Source organism: Podarcis raffonei, chromosome 13, assembly GCF_027172205.1.
Source record: "Podarcis raffonei isolate rPodRaf1 chromosome 13, rPodRaf1.pri, whole genome shotgun sequence".
In the NCBI taxonomy this organism is placed as follows: domain Eukaryota; kingdom Metazoa; phylum Chordata; class Lepidosauria; order Squamata; family Lacertidae; genus Podarcis; species Podarcis raffonei.
In genome coordinates this window covers 42,159,238-42,170,464 of record NC_070614.1, presented here as the reverse complement: position 1 = coordinate 42,170,464, position 11,227 = coordinate 42,159,238, and the positions used below count along the sequence as shown (strand labels likewise).

At 44.1% G+C, this 11,227-nt stretch overlaps 1 non-coding gene across 1 annotated transcript; it reads left to right on the top strand.

Annotated features, from left to right (window-relative positions):
• The first annotated feature begins 4,324 nt into the window (after positions 1 to 4,324).
• On the top strand, positions 4,325 to 4,396 carry TRNAP-AGG (transfer RNA proline (anticodon AGG)). The gene has a single exon. It is a non-coding gene; the product is annotated as a tRNA-Pro (tRNA).
• The last annotated feature ends 6,831 nt before the right edge of the window (positions 4,397 to 11,227 follow it).

The following is an 11,227-nucleotide window of genomic DNA, read 5'->3' as shown; positions in this document are numbered from 1 at the left end:
AACATATCAGCCCCAAAGGTGGCTAACGTTTGGACTCTAAATATCCAATGAATTACTCAGAACCTGGGTTCATCCGCGCACAATAAACCACCAAGGCCTCAATCTCACAAAGAGCAGCAGATTGGGGTAGCAAGCTTGTGTTTGGATCAGCTTCAAACGGCAGATGCGCAGCTGACACGACAGAATGCCCCTCCATGCGTAAACAATCCCTGCATGTGGAAAGCTAGCTCATCAAGGAGCTAGCTGGCCTAGAATCCTGACCTGCTAGTTTTCTATATGCAACGATATTTTTTATTAGTTTGCACAGAGGAGCATTCAGCGACGGAAGCCTGAAACAGCTTTGCCACCTCTACCCCTTTGTGACAAATTACTCCCAAGGTCCTGCTGTCTATGTGCCCATCTCCAGCCTTTTTTAAACAAAAATATTATTAAGTGAATGGAGTTGGTTTTATGTTGCCACCCCTCTAGGAACCAAAGGAGCAACATTGTGTACGTTTCTCTGTCAACTCCTTTTTTTTGGCCTTCAAAACCCAACAAACATTCCCATCTGGATTTCCACTGGAAGTGGCCAGTGTTAGTGTGGGAATGGATTATTGATTTCCTGCCATGACACATGGGATTGACCCATGGATATTCTCCCCCCCCAACCCCCCCCAAAAAAATCAATGGTTGGACCATTGCAACCCTGCTGCAAGCGATGGGGTTCTGAGACCATTCTCTGAACGCTGGACATCTTGGCTTTGAGACAAACCAGCTTATAATCTAGAGGGTGACAATGTGACACACACGCACATGCACATGCACATGTTCTTTTGGTGCTGGGATCAAGGATCCTCCTGGTCGCTGGCAGCCTCCATGCTGAGGAATCCGAGTACTTGTGAATGTATACTGTAGCCCCGTAGTACGTCTGAATTTGGCTGCATTCAGAGCTTTGCTTGTGTCTTGCCACACAGATTTGCAGCAGCTTGGTGTTGGAGAAGGCGATCCCTTTATCTCTCCTTTCGCGTTCCAGGCTGGAGTGGTCCTCATTTCGGGCTTGCTGTTTTTCACATCTCAGTGACACCAGAGCAGTTTTTAAACTGGAGCGGATGACTAGAGGGCCTCGTAGAGCGGCTTGTGAGGGGTGTGTGTGAGCGAGCGAACAAACAAAGGCTTAGTGCTAACACCACAGAGGCCAAAATAAATCACTTACTCTTTCCGCCCCTGCCAAGACTTGCCCAGGGCCCTTTTGGCAATGGCTTTGCTGTATTGGCATAGTAGCGAACACCCCAGCTGCTGTTTCTGGTTTGAGAGAGAGTTGTTCCCGTAGTAGACGTCAATTGCTTTCCTGTGTTGCTTGCACCAGCCTGGTGTACTCCAGATGTTTTGGACTACAACTCCCATCATCCATGGCCAGCACAGGCTGATGGGATTTGTAGTTGGCAAAAGTAAATTTGCATACTCGGTGTGGGGAATCTGTCAGCCTCCAGATGCTCTTGGACTACAACTCCCATCATCCCTGACCATTCCAACTAGGGCTGGGGGGGGAGGAGCTGGAGTCTGACAACATCTGGAGAGCCATAGGTTCCCATATGCCTGGTTTTGGTGAGCTTTACCCGACACCACAGAATTTTCGCAGCATGGAACCTTTCATCCAGTTTGGATGAAACCTTTCATCCAGTTTGGATGATTTGTCGGGCCTCACTTTGTCCTATTATTTCCAGTGGGTCTACTCTGAGTAGGACTAACGCCAGATCCCAACCCTCCCATCTCACGTCAAATTCCTGTTTTAAGGCCCAGGTGAAAAGTTGCCCACAGCCCTCGGTCCTGCAGAGCAGAAGCCAGCACAGATGAGCTTTTGATATCTTACATCTCTGCATGTGGGCTGCTTTAAAAGTTGGTTTCACTGGCCCCGTGTTAATCTGGGAGCTGTCCAATCCCAGATGGGCTTGATTTCCACATAAAGCGATACATGAACTCAGGTACACCTGCTGTCCTCCTTTGCTGACTGCGCTCAATACTTCCTCCCTGGTTTCTGCTTGAAAGGCCTCTTCCTTGTCTCTCTATTTTTAATTATTTTATTAGCAATATCAGTCCACGGACCAGGAAACTGCCCCCCCCCAAACCCTGTAGATGCTTGATGAGGCAAAGAGGAACTCTGGTATGAAGGACACAATGATTTATATCCGTTCAGCGGCTCTGAAGGATTGGAAATGATATATAAATATATCTATATATTTTTGTAGAGCATCCTGCACTTTCTTTGTTTTATTTAAATGAATGAATGGGCCTCCCTGTTTTAATTATTAAAATGACGTGAGTAAATAATAAAAGCTGGAATGAACAGATTTGACGTGCTTGGCTTTGTGGTTTTTTTTGTCGGATCACTTCACTGTGGGCAGCCCTGCAGTAAGACGGACGGAAGGAGAATCTCGCACCAAGTTTTCACAAATTGAGTCCCCTACCCTAAGGAACAGGGAATCGTATACACAAGAAGTTGGCCAAATGTGAAGCTGGGGTAAAGTACACCAGATCCAGACTCCATTCAGGAGCCAGGGCTATTGTTTTATTTTTATTAGGTATCTTGTGTTTTATATACTGCCCTGAGACCCCTGGGTATAGGGTGGTATATAAATAATAATAATAATTAATAATAATATTGCTGGCCTGAGCCTTTCCAGCTTACCTTGCACCATGGTAGCAAGTCACATGACCATGCTAAATGGGCTTAGGATCTGGTCTAAGTCCTCCGTGCCACATCCAGTTTAAAATCCAGCTGGATCATCTCAGCCAGCTGGATCCCAGTTCAGCCAGGATACGCCTAGCTGTGTGCCAGGAACCTCTTGGCTCAGCTGGAGATCCACTGGATCATCTCATCCTGGTAGATCTTGGCTTTCTAGGTTTTCTCCCTAGATTTATTCCCCTCTGCTTCATGGTGGATATGAGATCTCTCTCTGTAAGGTTCAGGAGAGGTGGGGGGAGGATCATAGAGTTGGAAGGGGCCATGAGGGCCATCTAGCTCAACCCCCTTTTGCCCAACGTGGGGCTTGAACCTACAACCCTGAGGTTAAGAGCTTCATGCTCAGTCTAGCCTTAACACGTCAGAATTTGAAAGTTCCATTTCTTCCCCACACAAACCTCACAGCTATGAAACTATGGCAGTTTTGCCCTTAACAGATTTATCTATTGGGTGCACCACTGGTAGGCAATTTAAAACATTCTTAAGTTTTGTGGATGACAAGTGTGTTGGATATAGGATTATAAATGTTGAGTGTTGAAATATACTCAGAGTCGAGAGTGGATTTCATGCTCTTTATTCAGCTCATAGTGGTGAGGAGAAATGAAAGTCCCCTCAAAGTATCTGCTTTATATACATTATTTACACAATGGGCTGTACGTGATTGGCTAATTCCGGAATTCTCCTGTAGGCCAATCAGGTTGTGGACTCACTTCTATCTGGAGCTGGATTGGGTGGCTCCTGCCAACCAATCATACTGCTGCATTGTTCTAGGACCAATCAGACTGCTGCATTCTGAATCCTATTGTTCTAGGACCAATCAGACTGCGGCATTTTGGATCCTATTGTTCTAGGACCAATCAGACTGCTGCAGTTTGGATCCTATTCAACTCAGTACATAACAAGTGTCAAAGTGTAACTTTGAATCTCGAAATGAAATAAAATATTAAGAATAAAAAAAGTAAAGGCCCATTCAGTCCAGCATCCTATTTCTCAAAGTGGCCAAACCTGAAAGCAAGACCTGGGAGCAACAGCACACTCCCCAACTGCAATTCCCAGCAGCTAGATTTCCAGGGCATTCAGTCTCTGATCCTGGTGCAAATCCTGTTGCTGCACCAGCTTACTAGGGGGGAAACACCACCGGTTGGATTTCAGCCTGTTTGCTGCACACATTTCTTCAACGAGTCCTTTCACAAGCAAAGGGTAGCTTCTCTTATTTGAAAAGGCACATTGGGACGGTAAGAATCACAAGGTGAGATTGGTGGAGGCTTTGGCCAAGTGTAGCTATATACTGGTGTCTTTTCCTAGATTAAGAAAACAAGATAAAATAAGCATTACAGGAAAAGAAAACGAAGGTTTTCTCTTGAGAAAGATGCGGGCTTGAAGCGGAAAAGTTTTGATCTACACAGTCTACACTTTTTATACAGTACAACGTATTTAAAAACAATTCTACAATTATTCCGAATATAGAAAGTAACAGTCCTCTACCGCTGGATGGCGCCGATCAGTCATAGAAGCCAACAAGATGTTCAATGTCCTGCAATTCCACGTGGCACAGAGTGACAGAGGTTGCTAGATAAACTTTTTACGAGCCCTATGGTCACAGCTGGCTCGTTGGTCTAGGGGTATGATTCTCGCTTAGGGTGCGAGAGGTCCCGGGTTCAAATCCCGGACGAGCCCTATATTTATTGCAATACTAAACGATGAGTGAACGTTCCTATAGTGACCGGTTTTATCTCTTTTCTCCTCAAAAGAAAGTTGCGTACTATAAAAATTTCCTTAAAAAACAAAGATTGATCCTGGGCAAAAAAAATTTCTGTGGTCTGTATTCTGAATTTCTGCAATTCTGTAACATTTTCCTGGTGGCAAGTCCCATTGAACATCTAAATAGATGTGTGTAGGATTGCACTTGAATGCTGTTTTCAGAATATCATAGGTGGAACAAATGAATGCCTATTAACAGCATTAATAAAAATAAAATAATGTTCCTGACTTCAACTGTTATTAAAAATCCCCACCTGAGTTCTGACCGCCCACCAACTTGCTTTTCAGTTCTTAAACACAGCATCAAAGTGTGTAAAAAATAATAAAAGAAGGACGTCACAGAACATGTGCAGAGTGTTTTCCTACCCAACCTTGTCAAACACATCAAGGATGAAAAGAAAGGGTTTGCAGATCTGAAGTTATGACCTCTTTTTAAAAATAAACAAATAAACACAGAGAGAATTATGCACATATTGCAACTCAACCGATCCTCCATTTCTTAAAAGTGTTATTAAAATCGGCATCCATACATTATGGCATTAATTTAGAACTATGTATCTTCTAAACACACACACAACACTGGGCATTTATTTTATTTCCTTAAAACGTTATTTTCAGACAGTCCAAATTTCTCAGCCTTTTTTTTTTTTAAAAAAAGCAATAACAAACACATGATGAATCTTCTTCAAGCCTCTCCCTTCCTGCACATCAGTTATGGAGCGGGGGGCAGACCCTTTTCTAAAGCACTTTTAAAAATGAGCTTTCTGTGGCTATTCATACAGTGATGATTAATATTATTAGCCTACTCCAGATATGCTTTTGTGGTGGAAGTGGAGAGGGTTTATCCTCTTGGAGGTGTGCTACTGTGAGAGTGAGGGTTTAACTCTGGGCTCAGTAGCGTTTGGCCCCCCCAGATAGAATCATGGAGTTGTAGAGTTGGAAGGGATCCCGAGGGTCATCTAGTCCAACCCCCTGCCATGCAGGAATCTCAGCTAAAGCATTATCACCCTCTGGAGAAATCCCAGTGTGATCATGGCCCCTTCAGTTTGTTAAACGCCACACCCAATGACCCACTACTAGGGGCAGGGATGGCATTACCCCCTGCCCAATGTCCTGGGAAAATCAGGACATACTGTTTTTTCACGCGAGAGCGCAGCGACCATTGGAGGCACTGTGATTTCACATGATTTTGCACTGAGATCTTGTCCCGAAAAGAAGCTTTTTGGGGTGCCACGATCTTGCACGGTGCCCAAAAACCAGCATGTTCAGATGCCGTGCTCATGTGTAAGAGCGTGCCCCCCCATGTGCGTCTTTTGGGCTCTGTGATCTCGCCTGGGTCAAGTAACTTGTGCAGGAGCACAGCTGGGAAATCATGCGACCGGGTGTTATAAGAAAAAACTGCTCCTTTATCCCTTATGGGTATCCTGGAGCCCATATAGAGTCCTCATGTAGGTAGGAGAAAATAACAGAGGCCAACTAGAGGATACTAAGAAGCAAAGCAGCTAGTAAGCATGATCTTTATTAAACTGTTACAATAGGGTCCCCACTCACCACACACAGGAGGGAGGAGAGGAACCCAGCACAATGGTGCGCAAGCCCTTATATTGTATAGACCAAGGGTTGGCAAGGTTTACCTCGCCTGGGCCGGTTCACTCCAGCAGAGTGGGCTGGATTGTGTGCGCATGAGTGCACGCACCTGCAATTTTTTGCCTCTGCGCATGTGCAGATGTGATTTCCGGCACCGCAGAAGCGAATCTCCATGCCACACTGCGCTGGTTTAGCGCAACTTGTGGGGGCTCACCAAACAGGCGGCTTGGTTCGTGGGAGGCTTGTGGGCCGGTTAAATGACCCCTGTGGGCTGCAGGTTGCTGACCCCTGGTATAGACTTTTGAAGTTGCTCACCCTGTAGTCAGTGACCACCCCCCAAAACATCATACATACATCACAGAAGGAGGTGGTCCCCAGCAAAAAATTGAGAGTGTTGCTTCTCTCCTGTCTTCCAGGATACCTGATAATGCCTTACCTGGTTGCCTATTCTGGGTAGCCTGGCCATTCCTTTGAGATGGTAAATATAGTTCCTGAATCTCTTACACATATTGATAGTGTGCTCCGCTTACAGCGGTGTCCAAACTTTTTTCAAAGAGGGCCAGATTTGATGAAGTGAAGGGCCGTGAGGGCCGACCAAAGGGCCAGCCTATGTTGTTGAGCTTTTTTTTAGGATTTTACCCTGGGAAATAAACTGCCACAGGGGCTGGATTAAACCGACTGGCGGGCCAGATTAGGCCCCAAAATGGACTTTGGACATGCCTGGCTTAACAGATACTTGCCAGACTGTGTTTACAGGGAGGTGTAAGCCCCTACAGTCCAAAGGCAATTGGAAAGCTTTTCCAGTTTCCTTCCTCCTTGCAGAGAAATATTTGAGGTCCATTTGGGAGAGTCAAAATCACTTCAGGATTGTTCTCCTGTACTATTTCAGACACGTGGTTTATATACTCATGTATGTGTTTGCATTGTACATTTATGAACATTTATTTTTTACATATAAGACCTTAGAATTCCTAAAACACTGGTTTTTGGACTCAACATGTTGGAGGGTGTGGGATGGGGAGCCTGTGGTCCTCCAGCTGTTGTTGAACTTTCAGCTTTCAACCAGCGTGGGCTGATGGCCAGGAATGATGGGTGTTGTAGTCTAGCGACATCCAATTGCCATTGGCTCTGTTCCTGCTCCTTGACCAACAGCCTGAAATTAGGCAGGTTTAACCATCACTTTATTTCAGGGCAAGGAAAGCTTCATAGGTTACATTTCCAGGCTGCAAGGCCTAGGATGATGATGATGATGATGATGATGATGATGATGATGAATGTCAGCTATACTGTTTGAAAGACAACCATCTAGAAATTGTTGCAAGGATGTCTTTCTGCAGCTCAGGGGATTTGCACGCTAATCTTGTAAACACGAGGCCATCTGTTCAAACCCCACTGGGGGCTGCTGTGGTGTTGTCACTGTTGCGCTGCGATTGGCTTTTGCTGTGGGAGACTTCCATGGTTTCCTGGGGAGACATTCTCCGCCCCTTCTCTGTCCACCCGCTGAACAATTCAATTGTTCCTCAGCCCTGCCATTAGCCCAATTACAGATCCTGTGGGAGGGAGAGGTGAGAGAGGGCAGAACCACAGTGGCAGAGCCATCTGCTTGCACCACAGTCTCTGCCGCTAAACAACTGGCCCGCAGTTGTGGGTAATGTCTGTTGAGCATTTGCAGTTTGCTTGCCCAGGCCTGCCCATTCAATTAGCGGCCCCTGGGCTTTATTTAGCTCCTTTGTCGCAGGTGGAAGGAGAAATGTCGCTGTTTTCGTCTTGCCAGACAGGCTAGACAAACTGTCAGTTCAGTGAACTCATTAACCCCAACTTTGTGTTAATGAGAAAGGAATTTGAGCAAAACTTCCTTGGTTCTGTCTGTGCGAAAGGGCATCATCTATGCCAGGCATAGGCGACCTTTGGCCCTCCAGATGTTTTGGACTACAATTCCCATCATCTCTGACCACTGGTCCTGTTAGCTAGGGATCATGGGAGTTGTAGGCCAAAACATCTGGAGGGCTGAAGGTTGCCTATGCCTGATCTATGCTGGCACACATGGGTCTGATCACAATTACTCAGTCATGGGCGTTGAACATGTCCCCCACAAATAAAAACAATAAAAGTGTTTTAAAATGTGTGCTCGTGGCTTGCATTTGGGCTTGCAGTGCATTCCTGCAAATATAAATAAAAACTAAAATGGAAAGAAGTACTGTTTGCAGCTGGCAGAAGGTCCGCACCATACATTTAAAGGACAACTGGCGCACATTTAAAGCACATGACTTCCCCTAAAGAACCATGGGAACTGTAGTTTTCCCCCTCACAAGTTTCAATTCCCAGCACCCTTAACAAACTACAGTTCCCAGGATTATTTGGGTGAAAATAATGTGCTTTAAGTGTATTGCATTGATCTGCTCTGAGCCACAAACATGAGGGATTATCTAATATTAGACACATTGAAATAAATGGACAAAAAAGTCCATTATTTCCAATGGGTCTACTGTGGATGCGGCTAACATTGGACATCAACTTTGGAAATTCACATTTCAGTTCCATGATTGAATCAGGCTGAAAGTTAGCTGTGTAGCCCAAGAAGAACTTTAAGGCTGAACAAGCATCTGAACCAGGGACAGGCAGGGGGGGCAGGGAGGGAGGTTTTTACAGACAATTTAAAACAAAATAAAAAAACAGCTTTTCCCTTTTGTTTTTGCGCCGTTGTCATGCTAGCATCATCCAGCCCCAGGTGCACTCCAGCTCATATCCAGGTAACAGACGGCAGCAGGAGCTGCTACAATTGCAGCACACCGTCTCAATTATCTGTAGTAATATTCATTTCCTCTCCCCAGAGAGTCGTGGGAACTGGAGCTCAGTGAGAAATCCAAGGCTCTCTAACAGAGAAATTCTCACCACCTTTGCTAGGCTATGAAGATTCCCAGGATTCCTTGGGAGTGGAGAGGCCGGATAGTTAAACTGCTATAATACAAATGAAATTAAATGAAACAAAATACAATCCTGCAGTAAAGCTGACCAAACTCTATAGCAGACACAGGCAAACTCTGGCCCTCCAGATATTTGGGACTACAATTCCCATCATCCCTAGCTAACAGGACCAGTGGTCAAGGATGATGGGAATTGTAGTCCCAAACATCTGGAGGGCCAGAGTTTGCCTGTGTCTGCTCTATAGTGTTGAGTGGGTTGCAGGGAACCTCTAGCCCTCCAGATGTTCCTGAACTACAACTCCCATCAACCCCAGCAAACATACCCAATGGCCAAGGATGATGGGAGTTGTAGTACAGCAACATTTGGAAGGCCAAAAGTTCTTCACACTGGCAGCTCACTGAGTGACCTTGCGCTAACCACCACCTCTCAGTCTAACCCACCTCTTATGGTTCTTGTGAGGATAAAACTGGGAGGGACAGAAGCGTGTGCACCCCACCTTGAGCTCCCTGCTGGTGGGATATAAATGGAACAAAGAAATGATTTTTTTTACAAATGTGCCGTAACTGGCTGAACCAGCTGTTGAAAAGTACTGAAAAACCAAGACTGGGTGGGTGAGACGGGAGCTCTGCGTTTTAACCACCTAGAAATATTTTTTGCCAAACAAGGGCAAAGTTGCCTTCATTATATATTTTTAGGTATCAGGTGAAAACATCCCTCTTCAACCAGGGCTGATTAATGCTCCACAGTCTTTTAAACCTGTCTGTGGGAAGGGGGGGGGGAGTTATTGCTCTGCTTTTTTGTTTTAATTATTTTTTTGTTTTTATCCTGTATTTTATTCTGTGAACCGCCCTGAGATCTTATGATGAAGGGTGGTATATAAATCTTAAATAATAATAATAATAATAATATTAATAATAATATTAATAATAATAATAATAATAATAATAATAATAATAATAATAATAATATTATCAGAACAAATCAGCCTGGCCTGTTCTTGTGCTTTTAACTGCAGCTTAGAAATCAGCACCTGAGGGCATGTTGATAAAATATTCTCACTAGTTATTGCTGGCACATATCAAGCCTTTAAACCAGAAGGGGGGGCACTGTGGCAGTCCAGATGTTCTGGTACTACAACCCTTATCATCCTTGTCTCTATTGACCATGATGGCAGAGTATCTATCATCTATCTATCTATCATCTATCTATCTATCTATCTATCTATCTATCTATCTATCTATCATCTATCTATCTATCTATCTATCTATCTATATCATCTATCTATCTATCTATCATCTATCTATCTATCATCTATCTATCTATCATCTATCTATCTACCTATATCTATCTATCATCTATCTATATCTATCTATCTATCATCTATCTATATCTATATCTATCTATCTATCTATCTATCTATCTATCTATCTATCTATCATCTATCTATCATCTATCTATCTACCTATATCTATCTATCATCTATCTATATCTATCTATCTATCATCTATCTATATCTATCTATCTATATCTATCTATCTATCTATCATCTATCTATCTATCTATCATCTATCTATCATCTATCTATCATCTATCATCTATTTATTATCAACAGATTGCACTGTCTGGCAATTACCATAGTTTCTGGGCCCAATTCAAAATGCTGGTTTTCACCTATAAAGCCTTAAACTGCTCAGGACTGCAATACCTCAGGGAGCGCCTCTCCCCATATGAACTGATCTTGATCCTGTGATCATCCTCTGAAACCCTTATTTGTGTTCCCACTCCACGAGAGGTCCGGAGGGTGGCAACATGAGAACAGGGCCTTTTCTGTGGTGGCTCCCCCTTTGTGGAATGCTCTCCCTGGGGAGGCTCACCTGGCGCCACCATTATACATATCTCTAGGTGCCAGGCAAAAACTTTGCTTTACAACCAAGCCTTTGACCTTTAACTATCTGTGGCCTTTTAGAAGTGGGTGAGATGTTTTTAAATGTATTTCTCTTTTCTCTTGGTTTTAATGTACCTACGTGGGGTTTATTGTCTGCCTGTCTGTTTGTAAGTCATTTCGGGTTGCCTTGGGATAATCTTCCCTGACCAGTAGTGGAAACACCAACACTTTAGAAGACAGATGAACTGCACCAAGAATTTGTTTTCTTTTTTAAAGGCTTTTATAGCATTCACCATTGCTGCAGATCCCCCCAATTAAAAATGGATTTTATCTGAGGCTGACTGATAGCC